This window comes from Sapajus apella, unplaced genomic scaffold (assembly GCF_009761245.1).
Source record: "Sapajus apella isolate SASKATOON/1434 unplaced genomic scaffold, GSC_monkey_1.0 scaffold96, whole genome shotgun sequence".
Classification (NCBI taxonomy): domain Eukaryota; kingdom Metazoa; phylum Chordata; class Mammalia; order Primates; family Cebidae; genus Sapajus; species Sapajus apella.
This window is the reverse complement of record NW_022437036.1, coordinates 2,467,227-2,484,523: the sequence shown is the minus strand read 5'-3', so window position 1 is coordinate 2,484,523 and position 17,297 is coordinate 2,467,227. Positions and strand designations below refer to the sequence as shown.

The 17,297-nt window shown below is 53.7% G+C and overlaps 1 protein-coding gene across 1 annotated transcript in view; it reads left to right on the top strand.

Moving 5' to 3' along the window:
• CDH4 (cadherin 4) overlaps positions 1-17,297 on the top strand; it is a 646,426-nt gene that overhangs the window by 397,636 nt on the left and 231,493 nt on the right. The gene's annotated exons all lie outside the window — the stretch shown is intronic.

Here is a 17,297-nt window from a genome sequence, read left to right as displayed (position 1 = left end):
TGGAGCAGGATTGGGTAGGGTGCAGCACACACACACACACACACACACACATACGGACACACACACCCTGGGAGGTGATGGAAAGGGCCGGGCAGCACTCGGGTCTGTACGTGCCCCACATCCCTGCTCTCAGCCCACTGTCCTCGCTGCTGGGTCCTCAGTGAGTTTCCTGGACAAGGAGGCCAGCTGGAATGCAAGGGTAGAGGAACAAGGAATGGGTTCTGAGGAGGAAATGCAGGTCTTAAAAGCAAGACTGTGGCAGAGGGATCCCTGCCAAGCCTGAGGCTGCCAAATGTCGCACGTGGCTGTCAGGGGGGCAGCCAGGGCGATGCTCATTGTAGACATTAGAGTAAGTGCTCTTGAAAGGCTGGGAGCAGTCTGTTGCCCAAGGCTTCTAAGACTAGAGAGATGCTAAATGCTTCTATATCGAAAGGAGTGAGCACTCCTGATTCGTTAGGTCCTTGCTATCTTTTAAATTCTCCAACCCTAAGAGAAGGAAGACCTTATTCTCCTCCAGAGGTCGAGCTGGCTATCATCCTGGGGAAGCTGAGCTTTATGCTGTGTGTACACGTGTTGGTGTGTGTGTATCTAGCGGGAGGAGCTAGAAGCTGTAGGTGCAGCTGGGTACATGCATGTGGGTGGACGTTTACTGCAGTGTTGACAGACAGACATGCACGGGCGTGTACATGCAGGTGGAATTTAGCACAGGCTGCCCCGAAGCCACAGAGGATGCACCTGCCTGGAAAGGGAAGCACACACAACCCTCTGAATGTGACCCTGAGAGCACACACTGAATCCAGATCTTAGAAGCCAAAGCAGAGCCCTGTGGAACCAGCTGTCCATGCTGGAGGCTGTCATGGGGCGTGCTCACCACTGGGACCACTGTGCATGCTGTGGAGTCTGACGGTGCTGGGCTGCCCAGGCTGCTGGCACCTGCTGGCCACTGCTGTCCAGGGCAGCTCCTCCTGTGTGCATTCCCCCAGCCCCACGAGGGAAGAAGAGACTGGGGTCAGAGAGGTGGAATGGCACACCCAAGGTTAAACAGCCTGGGAGCTTCACTGCTATAGGCTGAAAACCCAGGTCTTCAGAAAATGTAACACTGCTTGTCTGCACTCTAGGGGGATGCTGGCTCCAGGCCCTGGACCCTCCACTCACTGCCCCTTGCTTCCCACTGCTCAGTGATGTTGCAGGCTCCTCCAGGGAGAAAGGAAAGGATGCAAGGAAAACATACTTAGGTTCCACCAGCAAGCCCGGGTGCCTTCCACCAGCACCCACCTGTTCTCATTGAGCCCCACCTGCCAGCCCCTCTCTCCAATCTCCTTGGGACAGCACTGGGAGCCAGTGGGACAGGTGTCCCAGGAGGACCCCTGTCCAGCAAAGCTCAGGGCCACCTCTAGGTCCCCGGCTGACGGCACGTTAGGTCCTTCCTTCACCCTCAGGGATGGTGCCTGCCATAGCCCCAGGCCTCCCGGAGCCCACGTTTTCCAGCAGTAAGTTAAGGAGGGAGCATGGACACATCTTGGGGCAGTAATCCCCTGTGGAGGCCATCCAGAGCATGGTGGGATGGAGAGGACAGGCTTCCCCAAAGACATGTCTGTGGGCCTGGAGAGTTCAAGGAGCCAGTCCGTGGAGGACGCAGCACGGGCACCCCACACAGCAAGCACGTGAGCCAGGGCCAGGGTGAGGCCTGGCAGGTTCATCATCTGCTGTCCGGCAGGATGGGCAGGGGAGCCTGGAGGAGGCCCCTGGAGGGAGAGTGTGCACAGGAGGGAACTTTGGTTTATTCTCACACCACTTGGAGCCCCTGAGGGTTTCAGCAGGAGTGGAGGGTGTGGATTTAATTGGAACTTAGGTGACCTATGCCTCAACCCCTGTTTTCAAGCCCAGAGGGATTGAAGAGTGGAAGGAAAACCGAAGAAGGACGGCTCAAACCCCACCAGAAACTTACCTGCTGTGCAGTGTTGCTATAGAAGCTCTTTCCTGATATCCGAATATGGAGGAGCCAGAGCGGTCGTTTTCTTTAAATGCTCTTCCTTTTGCCTGACAAAAGAGGGTCCTCCCTCTCAATCTTCCTGTCCCCTCCGCTACAAAAGGCTTTAATGAAAATAACTTCTGCCAGCTGTGTGTGTGAGAGACCCATGCGGTTTGGGATGTGACATTTCAGTGTAAATAAAATGTGTAAGTTTACATAGGACACAGCTCTGGGAGCAAACAGAAGGGTGGCTTCCACTCCCATGAGGTCACTGGCGGACCTGACTCTGAGCATGGGAAGCGGCCAGGCCAGCGTGGTCCCCCTGAGCCGTGTGGATTGGCCAGGCTGTGGCATTAATACCCTTTCCAGCAGGAGCTGATGGAATGAGTGTGAGGGTTGTGTGGCCCCCAAAGGTGGTGCTGGAGGAGGCAGACGCTGGCCAGGGCATTTCCATTGCAGGCAGTAAAGCACAGCTCCGAGTAGCTGGACAGCATGGCTGCCACACGCCATGCAGGGAAATATGGGTTTCAGGAATGGCCAGACTCAGGTGCTCTGCAACAGCACCAAGAAGCTCTCACCGCCTCCCTCTGAGTCGACTGTGTGCTCAGGCAGGTCCCCACCCCCAGACTTCTTCTGACTTCTGTCCTTAAAGGTCAGCAGAAAGAGAAAAACTGTTTTCTTCACCCATAGTTCCAGGAAAATACTGGGAGTGACTGTCATTGACCCAGCCTCGGTCATATGTCCACCTCTGACCTGGTCATGGGGTCTAGGCCGTGGCCTCGGTGCATTGGCCACACCAGGGCCACGTGTCCCCCAGTGGAGCCAAGAGTGAAGTCAGCCCATTTACCGAATGGACCGAGATAAGGAAGGCGTGGTTCCCTACAGAATACTGGAGGTTCTGTTGCCAGGAGAGGAGAGAAACACCCAAAGCCTTGTCCAGCACTCTAGGAGGATGCTGGGAAATGTGCAAAGCACACGTCTTTGTATGGGGAGTGTAAGGCTGATGACGTGGTTCAGAAAAAGCAAAGCCAAAGGCCTGCCAGGATTCCCAGGACTTCTGTGGCCATTCTAATGGGTGGGGCCCAGGGTGTCAATGAGGATGAGGCAAAGGGATGGAAACCTGTGGGGAAGTCTGGGGCTGTTCTTCCATATATGGGACAGAAAGTAAGGAAGGCATTCGAATCAGGGGAGTGAGGGACTCCACACAGGTTTTGCTGTATCTCAGCTCTAAGACCCTCTCCACAGAAGGAGGGGCCCCCTAGGAGATAAGACTGAGGAAAACAGACTCAGCCCTAAAACATCTGTGAGTGTCCAGGTATAAACTCTCATCTCTGCCTTTAGTGAATTACATGCACATATCAAATCCTGCTGTACTGTTAGCAGTCAAGTGTGTATAGTATAGGGGTGTGTGGATAGGTAGATGGATGAGTAGATGGAGGGATGGATAGATGGATGATGGATAGGTGAGTGGCTGGATGTGCTGGATGGATGCATAGGTAGAAGGATGGATGGATGAATGGGTGGATGCATGGATGGGTGGGTGGGTGGATGGGTGATGCATGTACAGATGGAGGATGGATGGATGAGTAGTTGGATGCAGGATGGATAGGCGATAGATGGTGGATAGATGTATGGGTGAGTGGGTGGATGGATGGATGGATGGATGGATGGATAAGTGGGTAGRTAGATGGTTGAACAGATGAGTGGTTGGATGTATGGATGGATGGACAGATGGGTGGATGAGTGGATAGATGGTTGGATGGATGGATGAGTGGATAGATGGATGGATGGATGGATGAGTGGATGTGTAGGTGGGTGAATGGATGGATGAATGATCATATGGGTGGATGGGTCTATGAATAGATGAATAGGTGGGTGGGTATATGGATGATGGATGGATGGATGGATGGATAGATGGATGGATGGTTGGATGGATGCACAGATGGTCATATGGGTAAATGGGTGGGTGGATAAGCAGATGAATAGGTGAGTGTGTGGATGGATGGATGGGTGTATGGATGGACAGAATATTCCTCCAAAAGCATCTCAGATGCTCTGTGCATAGTAGGATTGTGTGCCAGGTGCTGTCCCTGCCTTGGAGATTCCAAGATGAATATACAAAGCCCAGTCCATCAAGGAGCCATCCGCACAGTCAGACACACAGACTTTAGTCAGGCGTGTGTGTAGCATGAGAGCATAGGCCATGTCCGTGAAGTGTGTTCACAGCTTCCACCTCTAGCACGGTGCCTGCCGTGTAGTAAGAGCTCTGTAAGAAATGAGGTGTGATTCCAATGAGTGAAACTGCCCATAGTCAGGACCATACCTGAGACCACAGGAGGGGCAGCAGGCCTGAGCTGAGTCTCTGGGGTGGACAGTGAAGCATCTGCCAAGGGTTGGAGGCAGCGCTGAGTATCCCTCGGGGTCACTGGCAGAGACCGGAATGTTCACTGGGAGAGGTGGGAGAAGATTGCGGAGCATCCCTGGGAACCTGACGGGGCTCACGGACTGGGACCCTGTGTCCCTGCTCAGCTGGGAGCCACAACCTGACAGGGACCAAGAAGGGAATGGGGGAGGCACGGGCCTGAGGGGAAGGGAGGAGGCGGTGAGAGGAGGAGGTCGCCCTGGGTTACCCAGTGGGTCCTAAATGCCATCACTCGTGTCCGTAGAAGAGAAAGAAGGAGGCAGGAGAGTGACAGAGACAGAGAGACAGAGAAAGTGAAAAGAAAGAGACACAGAGAGAGCAAGACAGAGACAGAGAGACAGAGGTAGCATCAGGGAGACAGAGAGATTGGCAGGTGCTTGAGGACTAAGGCCGGGCCAAGTGGGGATGCCCACAGCCTCTGGAAACTGGAAAGATAAGGAAGGGCCTCTGGGCTGGAGCCCCAGAGAGAACACAGCCCTGCCCACTCCTCGACTTCAGCCGCCCACCTACACAGTGACCTCCAGAGCGCTGAGGTGTTTTTGGCCATCAGGCCTGTGGTTGTGGTCAGAGCAGCCCAGGAGGCTGGGGATTTCTGTGCCTGAGTCTCAGCCACAGCTGCTGCGTGAGGCCATCCTGGAAGGAATTCGAGGGCAGCTCAGGGCACTTGCTTCCGGGGCAGTCTTTCAGTGCCTCCTTTTAAAGACCCACGTGCAGGGCGTGGTGCCCATCAGCATGGTTGCACAGGGAGGCCTCGTGCCCGGGCCCAGCCCTCCTGCACCCGGCAAGCAGGGAGGCAGTGAGGAGCCTGGCAGTTTTCACCTTAGAGGAAATGTCAGGTCTGATATTCCGCGGGAGCAGCTACATCTTTGTTAAGGTCTCATTATCTCAAGAACACGTGGCCCGGGCCCAGAAGGCACCTCGTTCTTGAATATTTATCCACCCTTCCCAGGCGGCCAGCTGGCAGGTCGGGGAGGGCCTGGCGGTCAAGCACAGAGTTCATTAGTCTGATTCAGCATGTCTCAGGTTCATGGTGCTTTCAAGAGACATCATGAAATAAATTCAGAACGGGTTATGGAGATGCTCACAGAGCAAATAACACGCGCAAATCACCTCGCTGCTAAGGGGGAAATAGAAATCACATCTCTCTTCCAGACAGTATGACAAAATGAGACAGAAGTCAGGGAAAACGTCCTTCAGGAAATTAAAGTCCTTGCATTCACATCCTGTGACCATCTCCTCCAAATTGGAGCCTGTTAAAAGATTACATTTTGCAATCTTAACATATATCTTAAGAGAAACAAATGCAAGTCCTTAAAAGAAGGCCTGGCCAGGAACAAACCTGTTTTTCACATGGCTTGAAAGGGCTGCCTGGCTCTGGGGGTGTGTGAACGAGCCCTTGTTCCCTAGCTTTCTTCTGCGGCCCAGAATCTGTTCAGCAAACACTCCCCAGGCCTGCCTGGCCAGGCCCCGGGCCCAGCACTGCACACACAGAAGAGCCAAAACAAGCGGGGCCCCAGGCCCAAGCTGCCCCGAGTCCTGCGGGGCAGAGAGACTTGAGGGTGAGGTGTGGGAGGGGCACCCAGCTTGGAGCAGGAGTCCCAGCATATCATGTCGTGCTGGTCACAGGGCATCCAGACCAGCACCCTTGTAGAAGCGGCACCAGGCTAAGGAGAGTGGGCATTACTGGGAGGTTGGGGGTGGCGGGGCAGCAGGCATTTCACGCAGACAACAGGAAGGACACATGCCAGGTCATGCAGAGCAGGAGAAGCCAGACGCCCTAGAGACCGCAGGCCCCACGCTCAGCAGAGCCCACCACTTGTACGCCTCCCCCAGCACAGTCCCACAGAAACGGCATAAGAGAGCTTCTGTATTCTCAAATTTTCAGAAGCCACATTCAAAAAAGTAAAAATAAACAGGCAACATCCATGTTAATGCTATGTATTATGTAACCCAATGGATCCAAACTGTTCTTTCAACATGCAGTCCGTGTGAAAACTTGTTCATGGGAAATCTGACATTCATTTCGGGGAGCGATGTCTGCAAAGCCTTCTGTGTAGTTCACGCTGATTGACTGCTCGGCCCAGTGAGAACCAGCGCAGCCCTAGAACCTGGACTGTGGTCACTGGCAAACTACAAGCCGAGCCTGGCCTCCTGCCTGGTTTGTAAAGTTGTACTGGCACACAGCCACACCTATTCCTGTATGTACTGCCTGTGGCTGCTTTTGCCTCTGCTGTGGACCACGTGAGCAATTGGAAAGAGACCTTATGGCCCACCCACCCCCAATATTTACTGCCTGGCCCATTACAGAAAGCATGTGCTGCTCTCTGCTCCAGAGATAGAATGTGGTCCTCGTTCTAGCAGCCAGGAAGGGGCTGGGTCTGGGCGGGGTATGACGGCTGCTGTGTTTTTGGCAGAAATCCCCGCAGCTGGTGGATGTGGCATGAGGCTGGGTGGAGGACAGCTCGGGGGACAGGGTTGGACAGTGCTGTGCCCACCCCTGCTTCTGGGCTCAGCCAAGCACTCCCGTGCCTTCAGAGTCTGGGACCAGGATGCGCCTCACTGTGCTTCGGAAGGGCCCATCTGCACTATGGAGGTTGCCCAGCCCGGAGGCCCATTTGCACGCCTAGGCCAGCTCGCCCCTCCTCCTGCCCAGAGCACAGCCTCAAGCCCCTGGCACTGCCTGGTTGAAACCCTCAGATGCCTCAGGATGTCTCGGATAATGTAATCGGGCAGTCGGTAGGGGGAGCTCCAGTGAGGACAGAGTGTGGGGTGAGAGGTCTGAGACTTAAGTCCAGGTTATCTGAACGGGGCCTGCAATTTCGATTTTGCAGGTGCAGACACTGCTCTGTGGAACCGCATCTTTCTGTCACTCCCATGAACATTCACCTGGTGTCAGGAGCGGTGGGGCTGTAATTGACTCAAGTCTATTTGCCAGCCACAAAGACAATCTTTATAAAACTCAGGTTGGAAAATGAAAAGTGCTATTGAATACTGTGGCCCCCAGAGGAGGTGGGATTGCATTAGCTCCTCTTTCCGTTCTGATTTGGGTCTTCTGAGGCATCCGCCTCTACCTGAAAAAGAAGGTGGATGTGGGAGGGACGGTGTGAACAGTGGCGTCCTGGGGCTCCCTCCGCCTGGGCCGATTCCTTTAGGGGCAGGCTGGAGGGGGACAGACATCGGGGAGGTGAGAAAACTCCTGGTCCGAAGGGATGGGCCTGCTCGGAGACCCTGGGTCAGGCTGTGACAGTGCCCTGGCCCTGTGCACACATCCAGGGTTCACTGAGTGCACCTGGCATTCTCTCAATTCTCTGCTCCTGCCTTCAACAAACAAACTCAATCCCACACGCCCCCAGGAGCTATGGAAGTGGCCGAATGGTAAACCTTGATGTAATACAAACGGCAACAATGCTGCATGTCAGAAGGTGCTGTTCGCTGTAACAGAGGAAAGTGGGGTGAGGCTTGGACTGGAAGGGGCTGTTGTCCCAGGGGAGGTTGGGAGAGGCCTGGCTGGGTGGCCTCTGCAGGAGGACTTGATGGGGCGAGGCAGTGGGCCAGGCCGCAGTGGGAGCAGCAGTCCAGGGCCCTGAAGCAGGAGGGGCTGTGGTATGGCCCCAGCAGAGCAGACCAGTAGGGTGCTAAGGACCAGAGAGAGGGTAGGTGCAGCAGGTCCCATGTAGGGCCTTGTCACCTGTCATTAGGACCATGCCTTCCACTCCACATGCGGTGGGAAGCCTTGGAGTTGAGGACCCCTGGGGTGTGCAGTGTTTGTGGGAAGGAGAGTGACTGCGGGGAGCCCCCAGTGCGGAGCTGGCTGGATTAGGGGGAGGAGCAGGGCCCTGCCCTCAGTGCTATCTGGGAGCAGGGCGGACTCCAGGCACAGATGCAGTTACAGGAAAATTGTATGTAACTTACTTAAGATGGCAGCCTGTACTCGATGCACGCACGCAGCCTGGTGCTAAGCCACCAGCAGCAGGCACACGGAGAACGCGGCCTCCCTTCTGTGCGAGGGCCTTCCCTCCAGACTCCTGCCTCACAGCACGCAGTTCACTTTTAGCTTTTGTTAATGTGTTATATTTGGTGTTAATGTATAGACTTGAAGATAATACAACTCTTTTTTAACAAAAAAAACACAGCACTTCGCACTGCAGATTTTTTTGCTCGTTCAGACTACCTCCTTCTGCAGCAGGCACCTCCCCCTCAGATCCAAGTTAAGAGAGGTTAGTGGGATGCATTCTAATGGCAAAAGGATAGGTAGGTCGGCAGGTGGGTGGATCAATGGCTAGACAGATAATGGATGGACAGATACATGGATGATGGAAAATAGATAATAGATGATGGATAGATGGATGATGGAGATGATGGATATATAGATCGATGATAAATGATAGATAATAGATATATTAGATAGATGATGGGCGGATGAATGGATGATAGATGACAAATTATAGATGGATGGATAGATGATAGATGGACAGATGATAGAAGATAGATATAGATAGATAATTGATGGATTAAAGATAGCTAGATGATGTATGGATGTTGGATGATAGACAAATGCATGCGTATGCACATACATAGATGACGGATGCATAGATTTTAGATGGATGATAGATGATAGATTACATGATAGATAATAGATAGATGATAGATAGATGGATAGACGGATAGATAAATGATAAATGGATGATGGATGGAGGATAGATGCATGCATGCATCCACACATACCCAGATGACAGATACATAGATTATGGATGGATACATAGATGGATGATAGATGATGGATGGATGGAGGGATGGATGGATGGTAAATACACACATGGATCAACATAGACATGAGTATATAGATATAGCTTCATAATTTTCTGAAGATGGTGGCTGAGTTCAGAATCTTCAGAAGGAGAGCAAGTAGACAGGAGAGCTATAGACGAGGCTACGGACAATCGCAAGGCGGAGCTGTGGTGGATACAGTGGCACCTCGTAGCCAGGAAAGGGATTTTGGATGGATGACAATGAGATATTAGATGATGGATGGATGATTGATTGATAGATAGATGATAGATGATGGATGGATCATGGATGGATGATAGAAAATGGGTGCATGCATGCATCCACACATGCATAGATGACAGATACATCAATTACGGATGGATAGATGGATAATAGATGACAGATTAAATAGATAGATGATGGATGGTAAATACACACGGATCAACATAGACATGGGTATATAGATGTAGCTTCATAATTTTCTGAAGATGGTGGCTGGGTAATTGGTTCAGAATCTTCGGAAGGAGAGCAAGTAGACAGGAGAGCTATAGACGAGACCACGGACATTCACAACGCGGAGCTGTGGTGGATACAGTGGCACCGGCAGCCGGGTCAGCAAAGCAGTTTCTGGGTGCCTGTGTCAGTTTCCTGGGCTGCAATAACAAGTGACCACCAACTGGGCACCTTAAGATGACAGAAGCATCTTCTCTCCTGGCCCTGGAGGCCGGGAGTCTGAAATCCAGGTGTGGGCAGGCTGGTTCCTCTGGGAGACTCCTCCAGGAGTCCGCAGCAGCCCCCGTCAGCTCCGGGGCTGCAGCCGCCCAGCGTCCAGCGGCGTGAGGAAGCCTCACCGCACCCCTGCCTCCGACCTCCCGGGCCGTCCTCTCGCTGTGCGTCCTTCTCTGTTTCGTATGAGGATGCTGTCTTTGGATTAAGGCCCACCGTAACCCAGCATGAGCCCCAACCCTCCTCACCTCCAATTACACTGGCAAATAAGGCCGTTCTGAGATTCCAGGAGGAACATGCCACACGCAGAGCCTGGAACAGCACACACAGTGACAAGGGTCAGAAATGCTGATGGGCTGGGTGGTTTGGTGGCTGCGTGGTTCGGTGGCTGCGTGGTGTGACCTGGCATTCATTCTGCAGTTCGAGCTCAGCATCCGCCTTCTGCCCATGTCTCCTCATGGCCCTCCTTTCCTCCTTGAGACACAACCCTGTGTCTGTTCTTCTTTTTTTTTCCTCTATTTTCCAGCTTTTTTGCAGCACAGTGTACAACAGAGGTTCTAAATTTGAGGTGTGGGTCAGAACCCCTGGGGGACTTTTGTCAAAACACAAATTGCTGGGCCAGGCCTGGAGGTGAGAGGTGGGTCCCAGGCCTTTGCCCCTTTCCTCAAGTTCCTGGGGATCTTGCTGCTATGGCCCAGCACCCACATTGAGGATCAATCATCCAAGAAACCACAGAAGGCCCCTCTAGATTCCGAAAGAACGGAGCTCCAGTTCCAGCTCCACCACCAACGCCAGCGCATACCCAGGAGGCCACTCGCTGCTGAGAATGTCAGAGGCCTCTCCTGAAATCTGAGGTTAACAGCCTCACCCACCAAGAGCTGCAGGGCCGGTGGGGGGCAGGCGAGGAGCTGCTTGCACAGTAGGGGCCTCCCTGTCACCGTCCCCTCCCGGCAGCGCTGTGAGCATGGCAAGGCCCAGGAGAGAGCCTGTGGCCCCTGCGTGTAGCTCCCGACTTAGGGAGGACGTCTGGTTTCAGCAGCCCACTGGCCTGCAGCAGAAACGTGGGCCACACGCGGATTCCACCTGGAACAGACCCCGAGCTTTGCATCAGCTCTCAGGGCCCCCATCTGGGTGGACTTCCAAGGCTCTTCATCAGGTTCTCAGGAGAGAGCCGTTTTGTCCATCCGTGGAAACTGCCCAGGGACTCAGGCAGCCTGGGAACCCCAAGAAGAGACCCTCGTGCCCAAGTGCAGCCTGCAGCCCGCAGGAAGCTGAGGAGCCTGCCCACAGCCTGGGGCACCCGTGGAGAGGAAAGGGGAGACAGGAAGCCCTGTGAGGACCTGCCCCAGGGCTGCGCCCTACACCCTGCAGTGACAGGACCACCTCCCCAGGGCCAGGGGCTCCACCACAGCCCCGCCACTGCCCCCTGCCGCTGTCCCCTGCAGGAGCCCTGCAGCCCTGGCTCTGTGTCAGGAGCCGGACCGTGAGGAGGGACAGGGGCCCGGGTCAAGACTGAGACGGGGAGGAGGCCGCTGTGGTCCCTGCACCAGGACTGACGGGAGCTGCGCTGTGTGGGGCCCAAATGGCCTGACGGAAGTGGCTCCTGCCGCTGTGACCTTGCCCCCAGGTCCCTGGCCGGGGCCTCCACTCAGGGTGAAATGCCATGCGAGGCTGTGGGGAGGATGAGACACAAGACGGTCACCCAGGGCACCCGTAACAGACCAGTCAAGGGGACGATGCCTGTTGGTCAGGGGCGTTAAAAATGGGAAGAAAGCAGGAATGAGGAGTGGGGAAGGGTGAGGGGAATGCAGAGGGCCGAGAATCCCCGAGGCTAGAAGGGCACCTGGGTGTCCTTTCTAAACAAACGGCTCCCTGCAGATTTTCAAAGCCCCAGCAGTCATGGCTCAGCAAGCCCCGTGCTTTCCTGGCTGTTTCTGGGATCGCGGTGGCTGGAGCACTGGCCCTGTAGGGAATCCCATCTCCCCCGGATACACAGGACCTCAGACAGCCTCAGCAGAGCCCTGGAACCACGGCTCTGTCTCGAGTGCCCCTGCGGCTTCTTCCCATCCGGCATCCTCAGGGGCACGGACGGAAGCCGGGGTGGCCACCTGTCTCCAGGACACGACATTTCTTCCCTAGCGACAGCTCTGTGGGCATTGAGGGCAGAGTTAGAGTTCCTTCTTGTTCCCTCCCTTTCCACCCACTTCTTTGGGAAGACAAATAGGTCCCTTTCCAGACAGAAACCTGTAGCTTTTCTAAAATATTCCCTCTGCTCGGTGCAATTATTAACACATCACTTGCGGGTATTGTGGAGGGAAGAGAATACAGACCCTCCAGAATTCAAGAAAGTGTCCCTGCAAGGGAAAAACACCTGCCCTCATGTCCCAATGGCTTTTTTTCTCTTTCAGCCTCACACAGTCAAATTTGAGGCATAATTTGCTGTGAATTACCTACAAATTGTATACAGGGCTTTAGGACTAAGTCGCTTTTTTGCAAGGCTTGGTATGAATTTTCTCTTTTGTCCAAATCATACAAAATACTCTTTCTAAATTGTTAAGATTTTCTGCAACGCATAAAAATGAGGCTGAAATCACCCAAAAGGTGACAGAAATGGATTAGACAATCCTTGGAGCTTTATAACTGTGTGTGCATTTGAAGGCATCTGTTAGCTTCTGAGCTCTTGTTCTGAGGGTGGGAGAATTGGCCAGTCCTTGGAACTTTATAACTGTGTGCATTTTAAGGAATCTGTTAGCTCCCGACCTCCTGTTCAAGGGGTGGGAGAAAAGGCGGCACCGTTTAGCGGCTGGAAGGATCTCAGGATCTCCTGGAGGAAGACCGGAATCCTTTCCACAGGCGCAGAGCTGAGGGTGCTGCGAGCCCTAAGAGCTTCCTGGGCATCAGCAAAGTCAGGGCTTGGCGCACATCGGCTGCTGCCGGAGAAAGCCCTGAGTGGGTGCCGCAGTGATCTCCAGCCTTTGGCTTTCTGGTGACGGAGGGACAGAGAAGTTGTCCCCATGTTTGCCTTTGAGGCCATGTAGTGTGTACAGGAGCAAGCAGGCTCTGTAGAAAATGATGCAATGAGGAGGCCAGGGACCGTGAACTTGCAGGAGCTGCCTGTGACCCCGGGGCGCTCCGGGCTGTCAGTGCAGGAGGAGCCTGGTGGGTTTCAGCCGCTCATGGAGAACCAGTGGCTTCAGTGCTAGCAGCCGGTGTATCTTGCTAAGCGTCTGCCTTCATTCTGGGTCCTGGCTTCTGGGCCGGTCCCTGCCTTTGTGACACTACCTTCAGGGGGTTTGAGAAGGTGGACTGAGGAATGGGTGGGTCAAGGGTAGATGGATGGACAGATGAGTGATGGATGGATGGATGGATGGATGGATGGATGGATGGATGGATGAACAAGCTGATGGATGGACAGAGGAACCAATGGAGGGATGGATACAGGGATGGATGGATGGATGGATGGATGGACAGATGGACAGACAGGTAGATGGATGGATAAATGGATGGGTGGGTGAAGGGATGGGTTGACAGAGAGAGGGAGGGAGAAACAGAGGGAGGAAGGGAGGGATTGGTAGAAAAATGGAAGGGAGGAAAGAGCAGAACATTAAAGATTCATTAATGATATAACAATTACTGGAGGAAGCCTGGACTTCGCCTCCCCACCCGAGGAATGTCTGCCATTGCTGGCTTAGCAGAGAGGAACCTTGGGAAATCCCAGATGCTTCTAATCTGTGGAACACTGTGTTACTCTCACATTTGTAGGTTTATGGCATTTGTTATGGAAATGTTTTTATTGTGGGGCAATCTACCCAGAAGCAAATCCCCTGAAGGCAGAGATGAGCTGCTCACCTGGTATTTCCCTTTGTTTGTGAAGACGCATTCAGTGAGAAGATGTGTAAGAACCAATCGTGAATGGTTCTCTTTCAGCTAGTTTTCAAAAAACTCCAGCATCTTTTTATAAAGATGGAAATGACAGCCCAGAGTCTATTAAAATAAGTATAAAGTCACCATGTTGGGGGCTGGCGATGGGACTGGCTGCTTGTGACTTTGATACCACATTTCCTCCCTGGAATGTGTTTATAGGTGTTTCTAGGCTGTGTGTGAATGTGCAGAGTACAGGGAAGTCACACAGCTGTATTCTCCACGTCTGTGCCGTACAGGACAGATGAGAAGTCTTGAGATCCATATGTTTCTTATAAAATTCTCATCTTTGGAAGGATGAGTAATAGACATTAAAATGGCAGAGAAAGAAACATCCCAAGAGGAAATCATGCATTTCGGAGGCCGTTTCTGCTTCATAAAGAAAGTCTCCAGCAAAATCGACTGTGTCCTGCAGCAGACGGCCCCGTCAGTTTCCTCAGAGCTGTCAGGGTGCACCTGGTGTCCTGCAGCAGACGGCCCCCGTCAGTTTCCTCGGAGCTCTCAGGGTGCACCTGGTGTCCTGAACTCCGAGTCCCGGAGGCTGGTGGGCAGGTGCCCCGGGAGTGCGGCCTGGCAGACGGTACCAGAGCAGGGAGGCAGGGGCTGGAGGAGCACCCCAAGCTGCACACATCTGCTTCCTTGGAATCCCGCAGATGGGGCAGGGGTTCCACACCTTGTTTGTAGCTTGTCAGTCCCCCACAGAGTGAGATGCATACTTTGTTGATAGAAGAGATTTAGTGTTCAGGTAGAATATTAAAGTGTGTTTGCGTGTGCGGGCACGATCTTTCTGTAGAAGCCGTGTCATGACGTACCGTTGCCACTCACTGGCCTCTTCCTTCCAGCCAGGCTCTGTGCTGAGTAATGATCCTGGTGAAAACCCTGTTTTCATGGCCATTCATGCACGAGCCACTGCCTGCCTGCCATGGAGGGAGGGGCACCGCCTAGCTGGCACTTCACGGTAGACGGCAGCCAGAGGGACGGGTGGGGGAGGCTGGGCCCTTCCTGGCGGTGGGAGGGGCTGTAGCCACATCACAGCAGCACCATCCCCTTCCCAGGAGCCCCTGGTGTCTGGGGAGGTGGGTGTGGCGGGGACTGCAGCCAGCGCTGGCTATGTTTGGTGCTTCTTTGCTGTGCATGGATTCAACAGGGTTGGCTGACACCTACTGTGTGGCAGGGATTGTAGTGGCATCAGACAAAGCCCCTGCCCTCTGGACGACAAACATTCTGGAAACCCCCAGTGGAATGAATGCAGCCATTGCTGCCAGTGAAGGAGGCCACCAGGGTGCTGTGAATGAGGGGGATGGGCTGGCCTGAGAGGTGCTCAGAGGGTGACAGAGGGGCAGCCATGGGGCTGAGCCCCGTGGGAAGAGCAGAGGGGAACACCCAGCTAAGGAAGCAGCAGGTGCGGAGCACGCTGCCCTGACCCCGTCTCGCTCATGCTGGTTAAGTAGGCCTCAGGGTAACCAGGACAAAATGTGCGGCCAGGGACAGCTGAGACCCTTTAATACAAAATGAGCCTTGTGCCTGGGCAGAATCTGGAAGCAGGTGTCTCCTGGGTGCTTGTCCCATAACACACAGGGTCCAGCCGCCTGTGTGGCTGTGCAGCTGGCCTTCCTGGGCTCCATCCTGGGGGCTGAAAGGCTCCCAGGGGTTCAGGCTTTCACCTCTCTTTAAACTTTTAGGGCTTTCTTGGGTAGTTTCATTTTACCTCAAAGCCTTACAAACCATCGTAGCGTTTTTGTGCAAACAGCTCCCAGCTCTAGGCTAATCCTGGCCAGCACCTGGGACCTGCCACCTCTACCCAGCCCAGCAGCCTCCCTCAATCTGTAGTCCACGGCTGCCTGCTCTGACCGCCCGTCGATGTGGGTGAGGTTTCCAAACTGCTCCTGAAGCTTCAAACACACAATTCATTCGTAAATATTTGCTCAATCTATTTCTAACCACACTATTAAGATATAAAAACATACCATGATGTTCTCTTTTAAAGTATACTATTCAGTGGTCCTTAGTCAATTCACAGAGTTCCGTTTACAGTGTGTGGTTGAGTATATACCACAGGAAGCAGCTGCCACTGTCATCTAATTGTGAAACATCTTTGTCACCCAGCAGGGAAACCCTGTGCCCATGAAACAGCCACCCCCATGCCCGGCCCCGTCCCCTGACAGCCCCCAGTGTGCCTTCTGTCTTTCTGTCTCTCGACGTGCCTGGTCTGGATATTTCAGACAGACGGGATGGTATGATGTGTGGTCTTTGGGTTGGGCGTCTTTCACTTGGCACTGGTTTTTAAGGCTTCCTATGCGGTTTGGGTCGTTCATGGGAATATATTGTCTCCAGAGCCCCGCTCTCCGTGCACTGCTACTGGCTTCAAAGCTGTCTCCACTTACTTATGTCCCAGAGCAACTCGGTCTCGCCACCACCCTTTGTGCAAAGTGGGGTGACTGCCCCTCCCCGCAGGCTCATGACAGGGGTTGAGCAAGAGGCCTGTGCACCAAGCCATTCTCACTGCACCTGCCTCGTAATAAATGCATGCCTCAGCTCCCCTGCAGAGAGTGCCTGCCTCATCAGTCCCCTGCATCTCCCCTTTGGATGGCAAAGGCCACCCCTCGGCCCCGCCACCTCGCTATTTGTGATGCTTTCTGTCACCGTCCTGATTCGGTCCTCGTGACCACCACCGTGTCCCAGCCTGGACACTCGGCCTCTGTGTCCCAGGCTCTGACTGCCTCACCCACACCCCTTGCACAGGGTGAGACTGTCCTCAAACACCCTCCCGCTGTCTGGACTCGGAGCACCCGAGGCACGTGCCCTGGGAGAGCTCCTGGACTCCAGTCCTCACGGGGCGACCCCCATCCTGTGCGCACCCCCAGCCCCTGCAGAAGCCTGGAACACACTTGATTCAAAACCTTCATGTTAATCTCGGGGGGACAGACCAGGCTGCTGGATCCTTATGGGGTAGTACCCACATACCTGTAACGTTCCAGATGGCCAACTTCTGGAAGGGAAAGCTATTCTTTCCAGACCCCTCCCCTGCCTTTCATCAGAGAAAATTGTGCAGTTCTTGAAGATCCTGATAAATACTGAAGGCAAAAATAATATCCATTTTAGCACCGTCAGAGGTGCTGGGATTTTTTTCTTCCAGTGAAAATAGACCAGCGGCATCTGTACCGATAATTGTATTGACTTTTCTGCCAAGAGAACGAGGACCTTGCCAGCTTTTCCTAAAAGAATCAGAAGTTTCACGAAACTCCTGGAGTTCTACAAACTGGGGATCTGATGACAGTCGGTTTCCTCACAGAGCTCTGCTTGTTAAGCACAGCCAGACCCCACATCTGCATGGCTGGGAGGCCTGCCTGTGAGTGCGAGTAACAGAAAGTCTGGAGAGAAGCAGAAGCCCAGCTGTGTGTGCATGTTTGTGTATGTATGTGTGCATGTGTGTATCTGCGTGTGCATTAGTGTGTGCATGTGTGTGTGCGTGTGCATTCGTGTGTGTAT